The 26219-nt window shown below is 38.4% G+C and overlaps 2 pseudogenes; one reads left to right on the top strand and one right to left on the bottom strand.

Annotated features, from left to right (window-relative positions):
* LOC141844476 (uncharacterized) overlaps positions 1–15610 on the bottom strand; it is a 32934-nt pseudogene extending 17324 nt beyond the window's left edge.
* Positions 15611–21365: 5755 nt separating this feature from the next.
* LOC141844475 (uncharacterized) lies at positions 21366–25166 on the top strand (annotated as a pseudogene).
* Positions 25167–26219: the final 1053 nt, after the last annotated feature.

Raw genomic sequence — 26219 nt, 5'->3', positions numbered from 1 at the left:
GTAAGAATGAAGAAAACTTTATAAAATATGCAGTAGTCAAGAAAGAGACTTAGAAAGCAATGAGTGAAGCCAAAAATAAAGCTTTTGAATGCTTGTATCAACAGGTTGGTACAAAAGAAGAGAAAAGGAATATCTATAGAATGGCTAAAGCAAGAGAGAGAAAAATAAAGGATCTTACCCAAATAAGATGCACTAAAAATAAATCCAATAGAATACTAGTGAAGGATGAGGAAATAAAAGAGAGGTATTTTCATTAACTTTTTAATAAAAGGTTAAGTAATCAACTTAGCTTAGGAAATTTAAGTAAATAAAAGGAGTATAAAATTTAAATTTTAATAGAGAATTCAAAATTCAAAAGTAAAGTAGACGTTAAATGGGATAAAAAATAGAAAAAAATTGAATCGGACGATATTATAAGAAAAGTATGGAAGTACCTAACGAAGTAAGATATTGAATGACTTACGAAGTTATTTAACTTAATATTGAAAATAAAGAAAATATTTAATCAGTGGAGAGTAAGTATTTTAGTTCTTTTGTATAAAAACAAATGAGATGTATAAAATTATTCGAATTATAAGAATATTAAGCTAATGAGTCATACCATAAAACTTTAAGAAAAAGTAATAAAAAAATTAAAGAAATTCACCAAGGTAACCAAAAATCAATTTAGATTCATGTCGTTGACGATAAAAGCTATACATCCAAAAAGTATCAAGAAAAGAAGCAAAACTTACATCTTGCTTACATATGATATTTATTGATCTTATAAAATCTTATAATAAAATTATAAGAAAAAATATGTGAAGAATTTTAGAAAAAAAGATGTTAGCATAGGTATATTGAGACAATTAAACATATGTACAATGATGTAATGACAAAAATGAAAACTCTAGACAAATTAACCGAAGTGTTTCCTATAAAAATCGCTTCCTTATAAAAATAGGGTTATGTTAAAGATTAACTCTAAGTTCATATCTGTTTATGCTAGTTACGGATGAACTCGTTGAACACATCCAAGATAATTTACCATAGTGCATGTTGTTTGCAGATAACATTGTTTGGTTAATGAGACTTATGAATGAGTAAATACTAAGCTCGAATTTTGGCAAAAAACATTAGAGGTTAAAGGTTTTAGGCTTAGTAGATTAAAAATAGAGTATATAAAATTTAAGTTTCGCAGTAGTAGACATACCAAGATAATTATTAAGATAGGAGAGTTACCTATATCAAAAAGTTTTAAATATCTATGATCGTTTTTGCAAAAGGTACATCAGATACAAGCAAGATGGTTGAAATAAAAGAGGGTGTTGTTCTTGTGATCATAAGATACCTCTAAAGCTTAAAGGAAAATTCTATAAAATGGCAGTTAGACTTGTTATGTTATATGGAGTTGAATGTTCGGCTATGAAGTGAGCAGACGAAAAAAAAATGAAAGTCGTAAAGATGAAGATGTTAAGGTGAATGTATGAACATATAAGATTGGACATGATAAGAAATAAGAATAGAGAGAATCGGGATTGCACCTACTGAGAAACACTTTGACGCATTTAAGATAGTATAGATACATTTAAGATGGTATAGATATGTATTTAACCAACCAATAAATATCCCAATTAGGCGATATGAGACCATGATAAATATACACATTAATCGAGAAAAAGGAATACTAAAAAGAAGTTGATTAGTAATGATAAAACATAATAAAATTCATTTAAATATATAAATATAGATAATGATATAGTAGGGAATCGAACCTAATGGCATAGGAGGATCCATATAGCGACCCCACTTAGTGAGATAAAAGTTTGATTGTTGTTGTTGTATTCTTTTCCACTAAAGAAACAAATGGCCAGAAAATATTTCTCAATCCTTTTTCTATGAATTTTTTTTCCCTGCCCTCCTAGTTGTTTCCTTTCTTCCTTTATAGGAAAGGGGGAGTAAGAATAAGAATTCACAAGAAAAGTAAGTAGAGACCAAACATGTCACATACATGCTAAGGACCAAAGCATCAGCAGTTATAGCAAAATAATTTGACAATTTGGTACATCTACCACAATATCACAAGATTTATACGTTTTCCTTCCAAGTCAATGTAATTGATCCACAAATAAATTGCATGCTGAAGTGCTTATATTTATTTGAAATATCAAAAAAAAATGTTTTCCTGTACTGACCTGAATGGATGTGAGACAATGGGCAGCTCTGATTGCCCTTGAAGACAGGATCATACTAAAACTATATGGAGAAAGGAAATGAACCACTGGACAACATTAATAACAAAGAAAATTTACCAAGTATATAATTACTACGAATACAACTTTATGGGGCTCTTACGTTGCTTCTTCGAGAGAATAAATGCGAAGCTCATACATAATTTGGTTGGCAGGAATTGGATGCCGTGTTGGTGATGAAGCCATCCCTGTACCACCATGTTGCATCTGCAAGTTGAAACCTGGATCACCTTCCAAATGAGGCACTAAACAGGCAACACAAGCTACAAGAAATCGTCCACATGGAGAAAAGTGGGTGCCCATTTCACTGTCAACACAGGAACATCAAATCATCAACCAATCTCTATCTAACTAAAAACATCAATACAAGGTATTCCACATCTTGTATACTGACTAGAATAAAATAGTGCCCCAACAACTGTAAGCAATCTGCAAATGAAGTTCAGTGAAAACATCCTCAGCGCATAGTATCACAATAACTAAAGTAAATATGCTCATTAATCTAACATAGGATCCCATCATTTTTAATGACGCTACCTTATGAACTTCAATTAAACATCAATTTTCTAATCAGGCAAACATAATAGAAGAAGACTAGACTATGAAAGAAAAGAGGGTTTGAATTTACATATTATGCATACTCAATCCCCTTAAGCCAGATAGAAAATCATTGAAGGGAAGGATACAAGTTTTTTCAATCACAAAAAATGCCCATAATGCTGAAGCTATATTAGTGATCCACTAATGCCAATGAGATCTGGGTGAGCCAGGTAAGAAATTGTTTACACAAGTCAGGGAGCAGAATGATTCATTTAAGTTTCAGATTTGAGAATACTTGAGATAGTGGAACAAGGAAATATAACCATAAAGAGGTGGCAGAGAAGGTAGGGAGACAGCATGAACATGGCATATAAGAACAAAGATAAGCAACCTCTCATTCTTCTTTCTCGTCTAAATCTGTCTCCCTAAAAGCATATTAGTTTACCATCACCATATCATATCTCCCTTCTGGATAAATGACACAACCTGAATAAATGCACTTGAATTGCTGATCTCAGTCCATAAATGGAAACAAAATCCATATTATTGCCACTCTCATTTTGAAATCTTCATCCTGTTCTAAATAACTGTCATTCGATACTCATGATTGGAGCAAAGATTTACTACCACTAGAGAATGTGTGCTTCCCCCATAACCACAATGCAAATGACCAGAAGTCATTAAGAATCATAAGCAAAGTTAATTTGGAAATTCGTTAATAAGGAACCTTCACCTGTCCCTATACCAGCAATCTGACGAGAACGTGATCGCTGGTCCAGAGAACAGCAGATGCTGTTGGCAAAGCAGTTGTCCATATTAGATACCCTAAACAGGCTAACTGATAATTTCAAGCAACAAGGGTTGGTGTGTCCCGATCACCGGTGCTAAATCAACCGAATGGTTGAGTCGTCGAGTGCCGATGCCAAGTGCTGAGAGCCGAGACGGCCAAGTGTTGGCAAATTGAATTTACAATACAATTCAACTATCACCAGAGAGAAAGAAAGAGGGAGCTGAGGATGAATCACTTCAAGTTGAGTTCCTTTGCTTAAGACTAGGAGTCTTATATAGTTTACTTTCATGCCATTAATGCATTTTATACGTTTATGCATAAAATTGCATCAACGCTCATGCAATATTAAATTGCATAAAAATATTTTCAAGTGGCAAAATGTTGGTTTATTCGCTTGGACAAATTTGTCCTGACCGGTCCGACATTCGACGTGCGCAAGTCAGCTCGCGCATCTGATAATTTCAAGCTGCCGGCCCCACTTCTTTCTCACAAGGGTTCCTTAGTCGGTGCGCTTAGGTTGTCCCTTTGAACCTAGTTTTTGGGATCTCCAGTCTGCATTCAAACCCATCCCTCGGTGTGTTTTCACTTACATAGTCAACAGTGATAACTCCCGTTGAGAGTAGTTGTCCTATGACGTATATGTCTAGACTTACCATTATACAGATGGCTCTGTGCTCGACCAATTGCTCATTGGCTACCGATGCTAAATCAACCGAATCAGTGCAATGGCTGCACTTCCCAAAGTGAATATATATCCACTTGTAGACTTAGCCAGCATCGCTATATCCTTTGACAGTCCATAATCACGAGTACGGTACTCTTGTTATCCCTTGCAGTAACACTTACTGCGTATGCTAAGTCTGGTCGTGTAGCATCAGCAGAGTCGAGTCGACCAAGTCGCCGCCGAACAAGTAGTGCACATCAGCTAGGCCCATGTCTTTCATGTCAAATCTCGAATTCAACATATCTTTAGTGGATTTGATTATCTTATCATTACTCCCAATAATAAGTATATCATCTACATAAAGGCTAAGTGTGAATCTGACAAGGCCTCTTTGCCGGAGAGATTTATATTGTCATCTGATTTATTTTCTTCTTGAAAATCCACTACAATACAATTCAACAAGATAGAATATCTGATGCAATTGCCTCTTTCCATTGAGGACCCTGACTTGAACTGATAATTTCAAACCCGAGAACTACGTTTGCCAACAAGGGTGATTCATATATTCGGTGGGTCTTATAAGGAAACACATGCTCGAAGAATGAAGCATTTCTTGATTCAATAATCGAGTTCTTGTGTATCTAAGATTCATACACAAGGAATGGTTGAGTCGCAATCAACAGTTTTTGGTCCTATCTTGATCCTCTTCGCCGGCAAGACACCCACACTCGTAAGTATTTATAGCGAGATGCCAAGTGTACTCTGAGAGCCGAGACGGCGATTCAAACACCATTTTGTCTGTTGTTTCGTGTCTGATTCCGTTCAGTCAGTCGAACCACCTTAATCTTCTTATTAAGTCGGTCGCTTCATCTTTACTTTTGACGCAATACTTTGTGTTAGAGTCGTGTTGGCGTACCTTTAAGGTCGACCCGAGTGGTTCAGTCACCGCTTCAACACAAATCTCACATTTGTGTTTCGGGTGCGAGCCGTAGCAGTACATCGTAGTTAACATGTCCTAAGTCGCCGAGAGCTTTCATTCTTATTAATTTTTGAGACAAGAGGCTAGTTAGTGCAACTCTATCCGACTCACATACAATGAGCTTGCTTAAAAGTGATCCGGAGACCAATCGAACCTCCGGCATGCACAACACATTGTTAGAGTGAGCTCCTTGCCTGAGGTCATTTTCAGCACCACCTTTCCTTGTTTCCCTGGTAAAACTTCTTCGAGATTCGTCCCCTCCGTGTCCATCCACCATTGTCGAGGGTTTGAACATACCAAGTTCAGCTCAGTGATCACCGCGCAGAGGTCGTCCACCTCTAGTCCCTCGTTTAAGTTGGCCTCTGCTTCTTCTTCGGCTTTCTGCATTCCGAAGATTTGTGACCTCTTCGGTCACAGTTGAAGCATTTCCCAGAGAATTTCTTCTTCGATACACCTCCTCTGGGTCCAATTTTTGGAAGACTTAGAATTCTTCCGTTTCGAGCTTTGACCGTGCTCGACCACGTTGGCTTTTTCAGTAGCCTGAGAGAACATGTTTCTCTCAGAACTTTTATTGTCTTCCTCGATTCGAGATCAGGACAATAAGGTCCTCCACATTCATCTCCTTTCGCTTATGCTTCAGGTAATTCTTGAAGTCCTTCCAGCTTGGGAGGATTTCTCTATGATCGCTGCCACCTGGAAGGTCTTACTTAGCACCATGTCTTCCGAGTGGATCTCATGCAAGATCACTTGAAGCTCCTGGACTTGGCTGATTACAGTCTTAGAGTCAACCATCTTGTAGTCCAGGAATCGGCCCACAATGAATTTCTTAGCCCCTGCATCCTCCGTCTTGTACTTCTTGTCTAGGGACTCCCACAGCTCCTTAGCCGTTCTCTTCATGCTATACACAGCGTATAGCGAGTCGGCAAGGCCATTGAGGATGTAGTTTCGGCATAGAAACTTCAAAATAATTGCAAGCTTCCACTACAGTTGCATCCTCAATATGCTTGGGAGGTTCCTCAGTCAAGAATCGAGCTAGATTTAGCGTGGTCAGATAGAAGCATGCTCTGCTGCCAACGCTTGAAGTTCAACCCAGTGAACTTCTCTGGTCTTTCCCCATGAGCGATTGGAACATTACCAATCAGGCGGGGGCCGTCACAGGTTGAGTCTGTTGCACCTCAACGTTGTCTGTGGCCATCTCAATAGAACCAAATCTGTTTTAAGATTGTTGGACAAATATTTGCCGGAGAGATTTATATTTTATTGAATTACAATACAATTCAACTTATCTGTAGAGATGACTTGAACTGATAATTTCAAGCTGCCAACAAGGGTTGGTGTGTCCCGATCACCGATGCTAAATCAACCGAATGGTTGAGTCGTCGAGTGCCGAATCGGGCGAGATGCCAAGTGCTGAGAGCCGAGACGGCCAAGTCACCGAGTGTCGAGTCGTCGAGACGCCGAGAGTCGAGTCGACCAAGTCGCCGAGAGCCGAGTCGACTAAGTCGCCGAGAGCCGAGACAGAGGCTAAGTGCTGAGAGTCGAGTCGGAGCCTGCGTTCAACGCAGTTTCCTTAAAACAGATTCGTCCCCTCCGTCAACTTAAGCAAATTCACCTGCAAAGGACAGCATTTGCTATAGTTAAGCGGCATTTATCCGATTCTAAGGTGCCACATGGATCTTGAATATCATGCAGCCATATTTTCAATTTAACCGTGCATGGTAATTCAGCTGCTGCAGCTGTAGCTGCAGCTAACGATCTATGATTCTCAGACTCAATACTGTTAGAACCACCATTAGGTGCAGCTTCATCGGTTTGGAAATTCGTTAATAAGGAACCTTCACCTGTCCCTATACCAGCAATCTGACGAGAACGTGATCGCTGGCGAGAACCTGATTGTCCAGATACCCTAAACAGGCTAACAGCAGATGCTGTTGGCAAAGCAGTTGAATCCATATTCTGAGAATCAGGCAACTCAGGCACGCTAACAAGCCAGAATCAGTTAGATGAAGAGCCATTGAGTTACCATGCAAAGCACTGTCAACTGGTAATGATGTGCGCAATCCAGAATGAGATTGACCAATCAACCAACCTTGCAGGAAAGGCAACTCCCAGTATGCTGGATCACTGGAAGGAATAACATGATGAAAGTGTCCACTGTCTATATTTCTGAAAGTCATCTGTATGTCGGTCCTTCGGAAGGAATTTGTGGAAATTGAGGCAGGTAGTTCATCTAAACCCAACCTGGACTGCCGTATAGGATTGTGCATGGCCACACTAGACTCAACAGATGGTGGTACATTGAATGAAACATCCTTCCCCTCAGCAACACCAGAGCTGGTTGGTTGCAATCCTACTGTAGGCAGTACCTCAGTGGTCTCAATTCTTTCTCTGATTGAAGAATCTGTTGCCTCAGTTCCAGCCAAAAAAGAATCAGCAGCTTCATCCTCTTCCATCGCATTTGAAGAAGAAGCTATATCCATAGGAATTATAGTGTTCTCAATATGGTTTCCAAGATCCAGACTCTGTCGACCAGTGAGATGTGAAGAAGATTCTAATCTTTGAGCAGCACTTCCCAAGCCATTAGTCCTCCCATTCTGCTCAATTACATGCCTTATAAGGTTGTAGGAACAAATAAAAAGGTGTAAAAGCAACTTCAGATTGCAAGTGTAGACATACATTCCTGTTCCTGTTTGCAATCACAATGGTCGGAGGGGGATACTGCAAATAACCAGATGATGTTGCAACAGTCAATGGTGAATCAGGAGAATCAAGATCATTAACCTGTGAAACTATAAGAGTAAGCAGAGCAGAAGAAATTTCAAATGTGCACAAGTTTATAAAGAAATAATGAGACCTCAGCTGTAAGCAAAAAAGGAGCAGCTTGTGGATGGAAATGCACAGCCCTCAAAGAACGGCGGGTCTTTAGCACAATTGTTGGTGAGGATGCTTCTGCTTTTTTCTTGTAGTTCCATATGTGAAGCTATAGATATGATATTTATAGGATTGTTTATCCATCAGTTCATAAATTATACCAAAATCAAAGAAAAATCAATGATTAATGACAGGAGAAAAAAGAACTCACTTTATGACCTGAGGCAACAGCAAGGAGCTCTCCTTGGGCATGGAAAGCAATAGAAGCGATTGGGCGATCTGCAGACGAAATAATATTGCAAAAAAGTTTATCAATAGAAGATTAAACAATGATAAATCATTTATAGAAGTAGAAAAAATTAAATGGTAATGATAATTGTATGCCTAGACACGAATAGGAGTTTGGCAGGATATATTACAAAAGTCACGTGACCCTATACAGCTAGAAGTTTGTGCATCCATAGATGAACTTCATGATCAAGCTGCCACTAGCAAGTATATCCGAATACAATGGATGGAACCGAACCTACAGAAAGAAGTTAAAAAGAAATGAAGGGTATGGGAAAAAAGACTACTTTTCAAAGCCATATATAGATTAACAAAAGAATAACTCGTCTAAAATCCAAGTTGATAAAAAGGTGTTGCAAATATAAAGATTGAACACTCAGAAGAAATTGACGTGTGGTGCAGGCGTACTTTAAGAATATTGTCTCAAAATGTCATTGTAAACCATTATATGTGGGAAAATAAAACAGTAACATTCACAGAGAAAATAACAGGAGGAAAAAAGTCAGAAACCATAAAGATATTATATGACAATAAATTTACAAAATCTAAAAAGTATATGTCGGAAATATTTCTATTCTGAATTGATTGAAATATTACAAGCCATAGGTCCCTATTTATACATGAGTATAGGGACTTATTCTAGACGATTTATTCTAAACAGAATATTTAATACGATTTATTCTAAACAGAATATTTAATAGAATATTTAGCGCGTGAATCGCGCTGCGGGGCAGAAAGGGTCACTTGCGGCCGTCTCCGGCAGCCGGCGAACAAGATCCCACGGAATCGCGCGGCGGGGCAGAAAGCGCGTGAATCGCGCGGCGACTGCCTCTGGTAGGGCAGAAAGCGCGTGAATCGCGCGGCGGGGCAGAAAGGGTCACTTGCGGCCGTCTCCGGCAGCCGGCGAACAAGATCCCACGGAATCCTGGCGACTTCGGCAAGGATGAAAGGGGGGCAAGGCCACTGGCGTGGAACAGAGCGACGTGGAACAGAACGGCGGTCGTCTGCCTTCACGTCCACTGGCATGGTTTGCTAGAAGAACCAATGGACAACAAAACGTTGCATGCATGGCTTGCTAAAAGCAAGAAGACGTTGCATGCTTTTTCTCCCATTGTTTGATTAATTCCGTTTGAAAAACGGAAGCAATTTCCAATTGCGTGTAATTGAATTCCATGCAACAAAAGCCTCATGCAATCACCGCCGCCGGCCATATAATATTCTAACAGTATATATAGTCTATAGACTCTATACATACCACCCAAGGTGTTCGTCGATGGCCACTTAGCACCTTTATACATTTTCCAGTTTGGCAATCAACTATCTTAACAGTATGGTCGCCACTGCCAGGATTTAGCAAGTCAAGCCATCAACTGAAAATCAAAAGTAAAGCAACAAACACCAACTTACTGGGTTGACGCAAGTATTTTTCCATCAGAACTAAATGCTGCTGCAATGGTGGACCTTGGAGGTGGCACAAGAGGGCAATACTTTGCTGACAAATGATGCAAGGACTCTGCCTCTACCCTGAACATATAATTTACCATATGATCATTTAGAGCTGAGTGTTCCGGTTGAGAACTGTTCCTGGACACGTCACCAGGCCTAGCTCGCCGTGGGGTGGAACCAATGGAGAAGAAGAGCAGCAGGAGGGAGGAGACAAAGAAACTTGGAGGCCCCTGGATCTGCAAGCACAGCAAACGTCAATAGGAAGGCCGGGTGTTGCCCCGGCGCGACCACTCCGACGCTCAAGTTAGGGGCAGTGGAGAAAAGAGGAAGATAAACAGTAGAGAATAGGGAAGAGCGTAGAAAGTTACGAGTGAGAGCGAGAGAGAGATACCTGTGGAGTGGAGTGATCTGTTTATAGAGGGATGATCGGATGTACCTGTCACGTCATCATTTAAGAAAGGTCTCCTCATGATTAATGAGATGGCAGGAATAATCGATTTCACTGTCCCATCGCTAACAAAGTCATCTCCAGTCACTGTCTGGCTGTTTAGCGGAGCCAACCGCAGGGATATGATATTAATTATAAGGGGCGTGGGATTGTCAGAGAGTCATGATGAGATGAACCAGCGCACATTGGGGAATGCAGTCAGACTGGGCCAGTGCTACAAGTGCGGATAATCGTGGGGCGTCGGCCACATAAGAGGACTCGCTCAGCCTCCTGCCGGATGGATGGACCCGGAGGGGCTCCTGCCGGATAGGAGGATCCGAAGGGGCTCCTGCCGGCTAGGATGATCCGGCGGGGCTCCTGCCGGATAGGAAGATCCGGCGGGGCTCCTGCCGGATGGATGGATCCAGAGGGGCTCCTGCCGGATAGGAGGATCCGGCGGGGCTCCTGCCGGATGGATGGATCCGGAGGGGCTCCTGCCGACTAGGAGGATCCGGCGGGGCTCCTGGGATGGATGGATCCGGAGGGGCTCCTGCTAGATAGGAGGATCCGGAGGGGCTCCTGCCGGATAGGAGGATCCGGCGGGGCTCCTGCCGGATGTATGGACCCGGTCAACGGGCTGGACCATCTATGGAGAGACCAATTTAAGACACAGGTCAAGTCCTGGTTAGACCCTTGGTTTATCCCCGGAACACTGAGTTTGACAGATAAAGCAGACCATTTACATTACAAATTGTAGGTTCTAAGATAATTAGCAATAACCTAATACTGTAGAGAATGACAATTGAAGACTGATTTACCAAGACAGCAAAGCATGTTCAACATCTATGTTACATCTTGGCCCACCACAATCAGCTCTACAGATTAAAGCTTCTCCCCAATGCCGCTTGTGACTGTTCTTTGCTCGTGGAGAAACCTCTCTCCATGCCAACAACTGGGAAACATTTTTATGACTGGATAAAAGAAAAAAAGTTATTCCCTGCTAGATTAGTATGCTATTCTAAAACGGTAGATCATTATATAAATCACAAATTCTTCATAACAGATATAAGACCTCAGCCATCTATATCAAATTAATTAAGAATGGTATCACATGGCATAACAGATATCACACCTCAGCCATCCATAATAAAGTGTCAACATTCAGTTAATTGCCAATGTTGATTAATTCAAGACAAGAGAAACTCTTAAAAATCAATATAAGGACTTACGCAAAGTAGAATAGATATGGGTGAACATCTATAACCAAACTAATCCAAACTGAAAATTTCCATTTATGGGTTTGATTATGATTTTGGATGCTAGGTAAAATTATCAGTTTCAGTTTGATTCCCTTTGAATGTACTACCCATTAAAAATGAACTGAACCATTAAGATTTTTATAATATTTATATATATCAATATATGTATATATAGATAATTTAGTATGTATTTTTTTATGTTCCCTAATAAATAAAAATCTTAAACTATAATAATATTTTAATATTTATCTCCATAGGAATAGGATTCTTGTTTAGAAATTAATTTTTAATTGGCTTATCACTAATATACATTTATTTTTTTATCAACAATTTCAAACAGAACCATATCGAAACCAAACAAACCGAAATGGTTTTGAATTTCAAAACCGAAACATTTAGATTTGGTTTTAGTTATTTCAATAAACTGATAATTTGAACCATGCTAACCCTAGATGTAGTTATGAAAAAACAAAACCTATCATATGTTTTATTATTATATTGGGATACTAGCATGCTTGAGCTAGACTTGAGGTCAAGGCTGCATTCATTTTTAGCTAACAATTAGTCAACAATTCATGGTTGGTTTTGATCTAGTTTTAAATTAAACTGTCATGTTTGCAATCCGGATCTTAGGATCCTACAATCCAAATCAGCCTAAATGATTCAAATCTTAAGTAGGATCTTAATTGGGCTAGGATCTCATAAATCGGTGATCCCAACATATACTCCTCACCTTTAGTAGGTAGATTGAGATCTGCACAATCATGACTTCACAAAATAATCTTACATTGCTTTAGGCATTTCAAAATTTGTCGCTCAAATATATACAGAGACATCCTTTTCATACCATATCATTTGATAATATAATTTAAGCCATAAAATGATGCAAATGTTGAAATTTTCCTAATAATAGTATATATTGAAAGTTTATATATATATATATAAAATAAGCAAATTGCAAATATATCTTTAAAAAATAATTTATAGGATTGATACCCATGGTAACAATGTCACCATCACCTCATGTCATGCCTACGCGACCCTACTCTATGTTAGCGTATCACACGTGTTCAAAGGCCTCGAGGTAAAGCACCAACCCTTCGAGCTACGTCAGCACGTCGACATATCTAGGTCGACCTCCTAGACTAGGTCGGCATATAGACACCTTTATGGTTCTATGAGCAAACATCATCTACTAGGCAAAGAGCTCAGTCTGGAGCTCTCTACGTCGAGCTTAGTCTTGAGCTCTCTACCCCGAGCTTAAATCCCTAAATTTAATTCCTCGCACTCTCCACTCCGAGCTCAAATCCTCAAGTTCTTCACTCTAATTTCAATTCCCAATTTCCTAAGCTCTCCACTCTAAGCTCAATTCCCCGAGTTCTCCACCCTGAGCTCCCTACTCCGAGTTCAACTCCATGAGCTCAATACCTCTAGCCACAGCATGCTCATCTATAGGTCTTCTCAACATATAGCCACCACCGCCCATGTGATTATTGACCACAAAAAGACATAGTCTACAATCCTTGTATGGTTCTTCTATGATCCTTGTGTGACCCCTCCACGATTATCATTAATGGTCAATGAGATCAATGGTGGTGGCTAGAATAAATGCCCGAACGACTAAACAATCCTTAATTTCTCAGAGATTACAGTCACAATCACTATAGGTTTCTCTCAACCTATAATATTAGTATGTTTGTCAAGGTATATTGGACTTTTAACAAAGAAGGCGAATCAATCTCTCACTTTCATAATCTCTTCTATTCATTACAACCCTAGTGACTTAAGCATCAAAGAAGGTTCACCAAAACCAACTTCAAGTGTTCTCTAACTTTTGCTCTCACACATGCATATCATACCATGGTGTGCAAGTCGAATTTCACTTCCACCTCAACAGTCACTTCGTCGACAAACCTCCGCATCATCATCTCCAACTCAATGTCCATCTCATTGACAATTTTAGTAGCATCATTTTTTACGTTGTCTATGGAAAACTGATTAAATCGAGCTAAGACGTTGAGATGGTGACTACTAGAAGAGTTAATCCTGAAGATATCAAGTCCTCCACTGGCCGGCACAACCTAGCCCACACCCAACAATCAGAAAAGAGATTGGAGGAAGCCCTTAGGACAAATTCTGCTCAGCACCCCTCCTAATTCAAAAGTCCAGGTCAATGAACCAAGACCCTAGAATGAGCACTCTCAAGAAGTCATGGTCCATAATACTCAGGGAGACCATACCCACCTAGACGACTAAAATGAGCCACAGGACAAACTCAAAGAGGTCACGAGGCAAATGAGGGGAATTGTATCACACATAGGAACTCCCTTTTTGGCAACAATTGTGGTCGAGTTGCTGACTAATTTCAAGCTACCACAACGATAAGTGGGAGAGCAATAGTTCCACTGATCCTAAGAACCACTTGAGCACATTCGAAAACGCCACTCTACTAAAATGTCGATTTTTCTTAATAACCCTAGTTGGGTTGGCTCAATACTACTTCAACACACTAAAGCCTGACACAATCCACTCCTTAAAGGATTTCAACAAGGCACTCCTACACCACTTTGGCAACAGTAAGAAATACCAAAAGGCCACCTCAACCTATTCAACTCAAAACAACAAAGCATAAATCACTTCGGGAGTACATCTAGCGCTTCACCCGAGTGACTCTAGAGGTACCTCCTATCACCCTTATAGGACATTTGATTAGGGTTTATCGTTAATAACCTTGGTTATCTGTCTAAGGTTATCAACAATAACCTTGTTTGGTTCAGGTTATCAATGATTCTCAAGTAATGCAGCATCACTACCACATCAGCAAAACGTCAACAAATGGGTTATAACCTCGGAATGTAATTTACCTTTGCAGTCTAAGATTTTTTGCAATTCCAAAAGTTAACAAAAAAATTTTCCATGATTACCCTCCGATTTTGAAATTAAGTTAATTGAAATGTATAGTGAAACCTAATTGAAATTAAGTTAATTAATTCAATAAATTTTAATTTAAATACTTATAAATTTAACAAATTATATTTATTAATTTAACAATAAATTAATGAATTATATTTATTAATTTAACAAATTATTTTATTAAAATAATTATTTTAATGAATTATTTTATTAAAATATATATAAATTTATTTTAAATTTTAAAAAATTATAAATAAATTATATTTATTTATTTTATTATTAATTATATTTATTAATTTATTAATAAATTAATGAATTATTTTATTAAAATAATTATTTTAATGAATTATTTTATTAAAATATATATAAATTTATTTTAAATTTTAAAAAAATATAAATAAATTATATTTATTTATTTTATATATTATTAATTTATTATCATCATTAATATTATTAATATTAATATTATTAATTTAGTTTATTTTAAAAATAAATTAAATCAAGAGTAATATAGTAAATGTTAAACTAGTTATATTTCATTCCCTCCAAATAAATAAGTTAAATCAAACAACATTAGATTATGTTTTATACCTCATAACCTTGGTTATGTGATTACCTGGTAATCACATACCCAATGTTATGCATGATAACTTAAACCAAACGCCCCCTTAAGGTGTTAACTAGCAACTTCTCTCAAGGCCTCCGAAAAGGATAATTCTTTCAATCCTTGATAAAGAGACCTCCGTCAAATTATGACGAGCTCCTAGGACGGGCCGAGAAGTACGTTTATGTCAAGGAGGCTTAAAGAATGAAAAGAAGTGATCAATGAAAAGAAGTGATCAGAAGATAATAGCCCGACCGACCAAGAAAGGAGAAAGACGTGTAGAGTTCCGGTTGCTAGGGAAGGTTGAGCACCTAGGGCACTTTGTCTCTTACACGCCTTTGAAAGTATCCAAAGAAAGGGCACGGTAGATCTACAAAGAGAATCAAGTGCTACAACAACCCTCCAATTTCGTTAAGGGAGCCCAAGGCCTTTAGTCAACCTCTTTTGCTCTCTCCACCATCATGCCAGTTAAAATTGCCAGCAATTTGAATAGGAGATGGAGCATGTCATTGACACCAATCCTCAAATGAGATCCATTTTGGTCATAGAGGGAGCCAACAGGACAGAGGATGGACAACACATTGCCCAAGCTCTCCATGGGTGGACATGCGAAAAAAAGGGAACAAGATCTCCCCCTTAGCCTCCGTGGCTCTTAGTCAACCTTTGAATATCTCCCAGATTTCATCTTGGGAAAAAGTTATCCCCTTCGTCATTGCAACTCTAGGGTCAACCTTTAGACAACTCTCATACCTGTCAATATATTCATCTTTCCTTTTTTAGTTGCATATCCCTTGATTTCCTCCTCAAGATCCCTTGATTTCCTCTTGAAGATATTTATTATTCTTGCTGCAATTACTGCTGTAAATTTTCCTATAATAGGTCTAAGATTAAGGGATCTGATTATGCTTACTATTTCAGACCCTAGGATCAAGGAATGTATTGATGTATATATATTGTAATTCTCTTAATGAAAGATATACGATTTTTTCCAGAATTTCTTCTTTGTTTTGTCATGGTATCAGAGCCAAAACTCTGAGAGCATCTCATCGTGTGTTTGTTGCCAGGACGATCTGGTTCCTCATCTATCTCCAAGATTTTTAGTGTTTTTTTCTTGTTTTGTGAGTCATGTCTTTGGAACGATCTGAATATTTTCTTGCTCGATTTAATGGCAAGAACTATTCTACTTGGGCATTCCAATTTCAGATCTTTGTCAAGGGAAAGGAATTATGGGGTCATATTGATGGAACAGATCCTGCACCTAACAACGAGAAGGAGAAGGAGAAATATGTGAAATGGGAGGTGAAGGATGCTCAGATTATGTCTTGGATCCTTGGAAGTGTGGAACCCTCCATACTTCTAAATCTCAAGCCTTATAAGAATTCTAGAGCAATGTGGGATTACTTGAAGAAAGTTTACAACCAAAACAATACAGCACGAAGATTTCAATTGGAACTTGAGTTGAGTCAACTCAATCAAGGAGGTATGTCAATCCAAGAGTTTTATTCTTCCTTTGAGAATCTTTGGGCTGAGTACACTGATATTGTGTATGCAAGTGTACCTCCCGAAGGATTGTTTGCTATTCAAAGTGTACTTGAGACTAGCAAGCGTGATCAGTTTTTAATGAAGTTAAGGAAGGATTTTAAAGCAATCAGGTCAAATCTGATGAACAGAGAACCAGTTCCTTCGTTGGATATTTGTGTAGGAGAGCTTTTTAGGGAAGAACAACGGCTCATTACACAGGCAGTCATGGAGCAGAATGCTCAAAATTCTACTCCAATTCCCGTTGCCTACGCTGCTCAAGGGAGGTCTAAAGGAGGAAGAGACATGACTAATGTCCAGTGCTATAGCTGTAAAGGATTTGGGCACATTGCTACTGATTGTACTAAGAAATTTTGCAACTATTGTAAGAAACCAGGGCATATCATCAAAGATTGTTCCATTCGGCCTCCAAAGAAATCTGAAACAGCCTACAATGTCTCGGTTGGTTCCTCGAATGCTCCTAATCCTGGTCAGCCTTCTATTACTCCTGAAATGGTCCAACAAATGATAATTTCTGCCCTTTCTGCTTTAGGTTTTTCAGGTAACAAAAATTCTAATTTTAAGCCATGGTATTTTGATTCTGTTGCTTCCAATCACATGACCAACACTCCCTTATTTTTATATAATGTTGAAAAATATAATGGAGATCTTCAGATTCATACTGTCGATGGTAATTCCTTACCCATAACAGCTGTTGGTGATCTTTCAGCCTCTTTAAATACTATATTTGTGTCTCCTAAGTTGTCCACTAATCTTCTATCTGTCGGCCAATTAGTTGACAACAATTGTACTGTTCAATTCTCAAATTCTGGTTGTCTTGTGCAGGATCAAGTGTCCGGGAAGATAATCGCGAAGGGACCTAAAGTGGGACGTCTTTTTCCTTTACTTCCATCTCCCTCTCTAGTGTCGAATTCTATTGCTTGTAATCTTGCTCAATGTGATAATCAGGTGTGGCATAGACGCTTAGGACATCCTAATTCCCATGTACTTCAAGTCTTGCTTAAATCCGGTTTACTTGGAAATAAAAATTCGACTTCTTCTCATAATGATATTGTTGATTGTGCATCTTGCAAACTAGGTAAAAGCAAAACACTTCCTTTTCCATTACATAAAATCTGCACAATTAAACCTTTTGAACTGGTACATAGTGATGTATGGGGTATTGCACCTGTAATTTCTCATGAACACTACAAATACTTTGTTACCTTCATTGATGACTTCACTCGCTTTACTTGGGTATATTTTCTTCGGTCTAAAAGTGAGGTTTTCTCTGTGTTTAAAGTATTTCTTGCTTTAGTTGAAACACAATTTTCTGCCAAAATCAAAATCTTGCAATCCGATTCAGGTGGTGAATATATGTCAAATGAATTTCAATCTTTTCTTCAAAGTCATGGAATCATATCACAACGTTCTTGTCCTTTCACTCCACAACAAAACGGTGTGGCTGAAAGAAAGAATCGTCATCTTCTTGATGTTGTTCGCACTCTTCTAATTGAGTCTTGTGTTCCTTCTCATTTTTGGTGTGAAGCTTTGTCTACTGCTGTTTATTTGATTAATAGATTACCATCTTCCAACTTAAATGATGATTCTCCATTTTTTCGTTTGTTTGGACATACACCAAATTATTCTAATCTTCACATTTTTGGATGTGTTTGTTTTGTTCACCTCCCTGCACATGAGAGAAATAAACTTACTGTTCAATCTGTCAAGTGTGCTTTCTTAGGATATGCTGGAACCCAAAAAGGATTTCTTTGCTATGATCCTCATGCTCGTCGAACTCGTGTCTCTAGGAATGTCATTTTTTTTTGAAAATCAATACTTCTTTAGCACCCAGTAGACTCCCGAATTTTCCTCTCTATCCACTTTGCCACATTTTTCTCAGTCGCCAACACCGGTACAAAGGTTTAAACCTGGTTTTGTTTACCATAGGCGTACTACACCTGCATCTAATTCTTCTACAGGTCTCACTAAAGTTCCTTCACATCTTCCCGTGGCATTTGATCCTGTTCTACCCATTTCCGATGATCCAAATCTTCTTCGAAGAAGTTCTAGACCTCGCAAACCTCCTGAAAGGTATGGTTTTTCAACTCCTGTGGCCATGTCCACTACCTTGTCTTCTATTTCTATACCCACTTGTTATAAGCAAGCTATGGAACATGAGTGTTGGCAACAAGCAATGGAAGCAAGAAATTCAAGCGCTTAAAGAGAATCATACTTGGGATATTGTTTCTTGTCCTCCAAATGTTAAGCCCATTGGTAGTAAGTGGGTTTATACTGTAAAACTTAAGTCTGATGGCTCTCTAGACAGATATAAAGCTCGTTTGGTTGCTCTTGGCAATAAACAAGAATATGGCCTCAATTATGAAGAAACATTTGCACCAGTTGCTAAGATGACTACGGTGAGAACTATTCTTGCTATTGCATCCTCTCAATCTTGGTCTTTACATCAAATGGACGTAAAAAATGCCTTCCTAAATGGGGACCTTAAAGAAGAAATTTACATGAAACTTCCACCTGGTATGGAAATGATGGCTTCCCATGAAGTTTGCAAGCTAAAACGCTCTTTGTATGGGTTGAAGCAGGCACCTAGAGCCTGGTTTGAAAAGTTTTGCAGTACTCTTCTCACTTTCTCTTTCACACAAAGTCAATATGATTCCTCACTCTTCTTTCACAAGACAACTACTGGAATGGTCTTTCTCTTAGTCTATGTTGATGATATTATCATCACCGGTAATGACAAGGAACTGATAACTAAGCTTAAAGAAATGTTGCATAGTACATTTCAAATGAAAGATCTTGGGCATCTCACATATTTTTTGGGACTGGAGGTTCATTCTCGAGATCATGGTTTGTTCTTAAATCAACATAAATATATTCAAGATCTCATTGAGCTAGCTGATTTAAAGAATGCTACTGCTGTTGATACGCCAATGGAAGTGAATGTGAAATACCGAAAAGATGAAGGCGAGATTTTACCTGATCCATTTTTATACAGACAACTTGTTGGTAGTCTTATCTACCTAACAATTACAAGGCCCGATATCTCATATGTTGTTCATATAGTTAGTAAATTTATGCACTCACCTCGACATCTTCATCTTGTTGCAGTCTGTCGTATTATTCGATACTTAATTGGATCACCTAATCGTGGGTTATTTTTTCCTAGAAATTCTGCTCTTCATTTAACTGCCTATAGTGATGCAGATTGGGCTGGATGCCCAGATACTAGAAAATCTACAACAGGGTGGTGCATTTTTCTTGGAGGTGCCTTGATTTCTTGGAAGTGTAAGAAGCAGGATTGTGTCTCTAAATCTTCCACGGAGGCTGAATATAGGGCTATGTCTGCGACTTGTTCTGAAATTGTGTGGTTACGTGGTCTTCTTTCTGAACTTGGATTTCCTCCAACCAATCCTACTCCACTTCATGGTGATAATACTAGTGCTATTCATATAGTTGCAAATCCAGTATATCATGAACGCACAAAGCATATAGAGGTGGACTGCCATTTTATCAGAGAGGCATTTACAAAGGGTGTTATCACTCTCCCTCATCTTACTACTGATCTTCAAATAGCAGATGTCTTTACAAAAGCGTTGACACGCCAACGACACATGTTTCTGAGCAGCAAATTGATGTTGATTGACTTATCCACATCAATTTAAGGAGGGATGTCAATATATTCATCTTTCCATTTCTAGTTGCATATCCCTTGATTTCCTCCTCAAGATCCCTTGATTTCCTCTTGAAGATATTTATTGCATATCCTTGATTTCCTCCTCAAGATGATTTCCTCTTGAAGATATTTATTGCATATCCCTTGATTTCCTCTTGAATTTTACTAATTACTGTAAATTTTCCTATAATAGGTCTAAGATTAAAAGATCTGATTATGCTTACTATTTCAGACCCTAGGATCAAGGAATGTATTGATGTATATATATTGTAATTCTCTTAATGAAAGATATACTTCCTTGTTTTGTCATTAGCCTTTTTTCCAAACCTCATCTCAGAATTTCTTCCTTTGTTTTGTCAATCAAGCTCTCTCCCTGTTAGCCTTCATGGCTCTAAGGTCGACCTTCGAATATCTCTCACATACCTCATCTCAGGATTGAGCTCTCCCCCCTAGCCTCCATGACTCTAAAGTCGACCTTCAAATATCTCCACTAGACCTCATCTCGGATTGAGCTCTCCCTCTTAGCCTCCACGGTTCTAGGATGGACCTTAGCTATCTCTCCCAAGCCTCATCTCGAGTTTAAGTTCTCCCCCTTAGCCTTCGTGGCTCTAGGGTCGACTTTTGGATCTCTTCCAGACCTCGTCTTGGGATCAAACTCTCCTCAACATCCATGGCTCTAATGTCAACCTTTGGATATTTCTCCCAAACCTCATTACGGAATCGAGCTTGCTACCTTAGCCCCCGTGGCTTTAGGGTTGACTTATGCACATCTCTCCTAAACCTTAGAGGTTTGCTTGGGTTTCAAAATTGAACTCTTTCCCTTAGCCCCAATGGCTTTGGAGTCAACCTCTTTAGGCCAAGTTCAATTGTAATTAATATAAATTGATTTTTAAATATATCATGTTATTCATCCAAATTAGGTTTATTACATATTCACACATCACATATTACAAAATTTACTTAAGGGAACTAATAGGGACAAGTCAAACCATCTCAAGAATTCTCTACTCTGAATGAAGTAATAAGCCCTCCACAGTCAAGCAATTGCACCTGCTGCAAAAGAATGACCCTACAAAGAACGAGAATTCATTGCCCTAAATGCATGATCACAGACTGTAATCTGTGTGGGTCTTACTATTTTATGAAGTCAGTACCTGTGGCGCCTTCTGCACCAGCACCATTCCTTCCTTATAAGCTCCTTAAGGAACAGCAGTATTATATTGCATGGTGTGAAAGAGAAATTGAGAGGCTTAAAAAGGAGGTAAGCTTCTATAAAACTCAATATGAGTTAATTCTAACCAAGGATTTGGCAGAAGATTTTCATAGTTTAGGAAAGGAGAAAGAAATTCTGGAAGAAGAAGAGGTATTCACTAACGCAATACTTGGAGAACAGATTAGTAATCTCACTGGAGGAGGGCCAAAACTAGTAAAGAATATGCTCTATAACCTGTTGGTGGAAATAGACATTCCAGATACTCCGAAATTTTCACTTAAGGTCATTCTAGACACCGGAGCTACAACTTGCTGTGTGGATAAAAATTCAGTACCAGCATCAGCTTTAGAAAAAAATACTTTCATGGTAAAATTCAGTGGTATCAACTCTCAACAGGCAGCTGATATAAAATTGAAGCAAGGAAGAATGTTTGTGGGCGAAATTATATTCAGAATTCCATATACCTACAGCTTCCCAATGATTCTAGGTGACGGAATTCAAATGATCATTGGCTGCAATTTTATTAGAGCTATGCATGGAGGAGTTCGAATCGAGGGGAATGTGGTAACTTTCTATAAGCATATTACCATCATTAACACTTTACCCTCTGTTACTTCTGCTGTAGCTATAGAAGAGCTGGATTTGGACGAAAAAGAATATATCCAGATTCAAGGGATGGTTAATTGTTCCATTGGACAATCTCAAAAGAAATTCAATGAACAATTTGGGCCACTTCTTAAGGAACTACAAGAACAAGGCTACATTGGGGAAAATCCTCTTCAGCATTGGGCAAAGAATCAGATAGTCTGTCATCTTGATATCAAAAACCCTGATTTTATTATTGAAGATAGGCCTCTTAAGCACCTGACACCTTCTCAAAAGCAATCTTTTACCAAGCATGTTGAAGCCTTACTGGAATTAAAAGTTATTAGGCCCAGTAAAAGTCGGCACAGAACCACTGCTATTATTATCAATTCAGTACTACTATTGATCCTAAAACAGGAAAAGAAGTTAAAGGCAAGGAAATGATGGTTTTCAATTATAAGAGCCTTAATGATCTCACCAATAAGGATCAATACAGTTTACCAGGAATCAAAACAATTCTTCAAAAGGTTAGTAACAGCCGAATTTATTCTAAGTTTGACTTAAAAAGTGGCTTTCACCAGGTTGCTATGCATCCGGACTCTATTGAATGGACAACGTTTTGGGTTCCTGATGGACTTTATGAATGGTTGGTAATGCCATTTGGCTTAAAAAATGCCCCTGCAATATTTCAGCATAAAATGGATAATTGCTTTAAAGGAACCAGTGAATTTATAGCCGTCTATATAGATGATATTCTAGTCTTCTCCCAGAATGAAGAAGATCATGCAAAGCATCTTCAAATAATGCTGAATATATGCAAACAATATGGTTTAGTTCTTAGCCCTACAAAAATGAAGATTGGTGTGTCTGAAATAGAATTTCTGGGGGCAGTACTTGGTGATAGAAAAATCAAGCTCTAGCCTCATATTATTTCAAAAATTACGGATTTCCAGGACAAGGAGATACTTTCAAAAAAGGGTATGAGGTCTTGGTTGGGATTATTAAATTATGCCAGAAATTATATCCCTAATCTGGGAAAGTTACTTGGGCCTCTGTATGCTAAAATCAGCCCAAATAGGGACAAGCGAATGAATTCTCAAGACTGGGCTCTTGTAAATCAGATTAAGATGACTGTAAAGAAGCTACCAGCTTTAGAAGTCCCACCAGAAGATTGTTATATTATCCTTGAAACAGATGGTTGCATGGATGGGTGGGGTGGTATCTGCAAATGAAAGTTTCATAAATTTAACCCAAAATCTGCTGAAAAAATATGTGCATATGTTAGTGGCAAATTCAATCCACCAAAGTCTACTATTGATATTGAAATTCATGCTGTGATGAATTCCCTTAAAGCCCTGAAAATATATTTTCTAGATAAAGAAGAGATGATAATCCGCACAGACTGCCAGGCTATTATTAGCTTCTTTCAAAAATCTCCTAATAATAAGCCTTCAAGAGTACACTGGCTAGCTTTCACGGATTTTATTACGGGCATGAAAATTCCTATTCACTTCGAACACATTGATGGGAAGGATAATCAGGTAGCTGATGCATTATCTCGTTTGATAACATGTCTTATTCCTACAGGATGGCCGGAAGCAGTAATCGACGACCTGGATCTAATAGCTCCAGCCCTTCAAGAGTTACAACAGAAGCCCAGCCCAGAAGCTGATGGGCAGATGATCCAGAGTTTACAAGCATTGACAGACTTGATAACAGATATCTTCACCTCCTGCATTATCAACATTTGCGGACCCGACAAGGGATGCCCCTCGCCGAGTATGAAGACATACAGAAACAATTGCATGAATTGGAACAGCAAGCAGCAGATCACGTCATCAAAGCCATGGAACAATACCGTACACTTCACTTCCTTAAGCTCCAAGAATTTCGAGGACGACGAAGCACCACAGGAACCAACTTTTATGACAACTGGTACCCAGTTGTTAAACAAATTAATGACCAGCTGGAAGCCGCATCAAACCTCACCCGAGACGCAACAATCCGGACCGCTTCTTTCAAGCTTTAAGGCAGCAAAAACGACAAGTGCGGTCGTGGTGGACCACCAAAACAACTCAGTAAGCACCTAATAAATTCCTCCTTATCCTACTTAGTGGAGGATAGCATATAGTATGAGCTGTAAAAAGATTCCTGAATGGATTGAGCCTCGGGGAGCCGTCCATCCAGGAAAGTAATGTATTATTGGTGTGCATTATTGGTGTGTTAGTGGAGAACATCTGTAAAAGAATGATGGGAATGTCGATGGGGCCCCATGAGCACCCGGTTCTCACTTTCTTTCTTCAAGTTCTCTCTATATAAGTCAGTAAGTGTTATCGTTGCAAGGCACGCAGTGCATCACACTACAAGCCTTACTTCAATCAATGTCTTAAGTCCCGTGTGAAGTTTGTAAGTTCCTACTCTTGCAATTTGAATCTTGTCAAAGTTTAAGAGTTCTTGTATTATTTCTTATTGTAAAAGTAGAAGTCCGCGCGCTTTATGTGGTATCAGAGCTAGGATGTTAGACTAAAAACTCTTAGGGATTGGGGCAAGAAGGAGGACCAAAGGATGAAGTTTAATAGTATGAATTCTTGAGTATTTGGTAAAAGGACAGATCCTAACTTAGCAAAAGAATAAGTACAAGGGCACATCTGTATGAACCAAACTCTAGAAGGAATACTAAGACAACCTAATCCGAGTTTCCAAATTCAAGTACCCTAGTCCTTTTCTTTTTAACAAGCTCTCCCTTTGTTTATGAAATACGTTATAACAAGAAATTCAAAGGCCTACAGAGACACACTTCAAGCTACTGATCCTATAGAATCACCTGCTGTGGGATTTACAAAGCCAAGTGACTATCAAACTGGTTCTTACAGCATTTTGCTGAAACAGGACAACACTCAAATTCAGCTACTTGCTCAAATTGCTGAAAGTCTTAAAGAAATACAAGAAGAACTTAAGGCTATCCGGGAGCAACAAAAGGGAGGTACATCTTCAGCAACTCCTTTACCTGACTCTTTAATTGAAAAACTGCAAAACTTGTCTCTAGGACCTCCTGAGAAATCCAAGGAAGGAAGAGGCAAATTAAGGGTATTTAGAGACCCTTATAAAATACTAAAGGAGGAGCAGGAGAAACTTAAAAATTAAAAAATGGCTACTAGAGCAATCATCTCACAAGCCACTCAGGAGCAACCATCATCTCCTTTACATGAAGACCAAGTACGTGAATATCGAAGAAACCAGAGAAGGTTGCATAATGCTCAGCAAGCTGCTAGAAGAATTAGCAGAAGACTAACTGGAGGAGTATCTTAGGTTACAATAATTCTCTAAGATAAAATAAATTAATAATTATCAAGGAATTAAGAATTCATGACATTTCTTGTAGAATATTACACATCTTAGGACCTTTAATAAGTGACCTTATCTATTCATGTTCAATGGTGATACTTTGTCCATAAGAAACTTAAAGTTTCAAATTTTTGATACATGGTATCAAAATAACTTTTTAATAATGCAAAATTTTTGAAACTATTTTTCTCTCACAATAAATGGGTTAAGAAATTACATTGTCAAATTTTATAATTTTTTGATGAAAATTGAATTAGTTATGAATTTGGGCTGAAAAATCAGACTTTCAGTCATTAATCGACTGATGCATATACCAGTCGACTAATGTCTCTGTGATATTATGTTTTTGACCTAGTTTTTAGAAATTGATCACTTTTTGACATCAAACTATTGATACATTATTTTTTAAATTTTAATTTATATGCACATGGTATCAAAATGGTATTCTAATATTGAAAATACGTTGAAACCATTTTTACCAAAATGCTTATGGGTAAATAAATCATAATGTCAAATTTTATATTTTTTTGAATCAAAATGAATTAGTTATGGTTTTTCAAAGTTAGCACTGAAAATCAGATTATCAGACATCAGTCGACTAATGCAGATAGTGTAGGATCGATGTACGCGCTAGAGGGGGGAGGTGAATAGCGCGTGTCGCTTTTACAAAATTTGTTCGTTCGAATCTATCAAAACTCGCAACGGAATATTAGAACACAAAATACAAGGACCCGCGGATTTACTTGGTTCCTAACCCCCCAGGGTTAGTACATCCAAGGCCTATGTACGGGAGGCGCCCGCCCACTAGTGGTCTCCTTTCCGAAGTTGTTCGGAGGCAGAGAAACCCGTCTT

The sequence above is a fragment of the Curcuma longa genome, chromosome 13 (genome assembly GCF_044706935.1).
Source record: "Curcuma longa cultivar G26 ecotype Majalengka, Jawa Barat chromosome 13, ITB_CL_G26_1.1, whole genome shotgun sequence".
NCBI classification, from domain to species: Eukaryota; Viridiplantae; Streptophyta; class Magnoliopsida; order Zingiberales; family Zingiberaceae; genus Curcuma; species Curcuma longa.
This window is presented reverse-complemented; position numbering and strand designations above follow the sequence as displayed.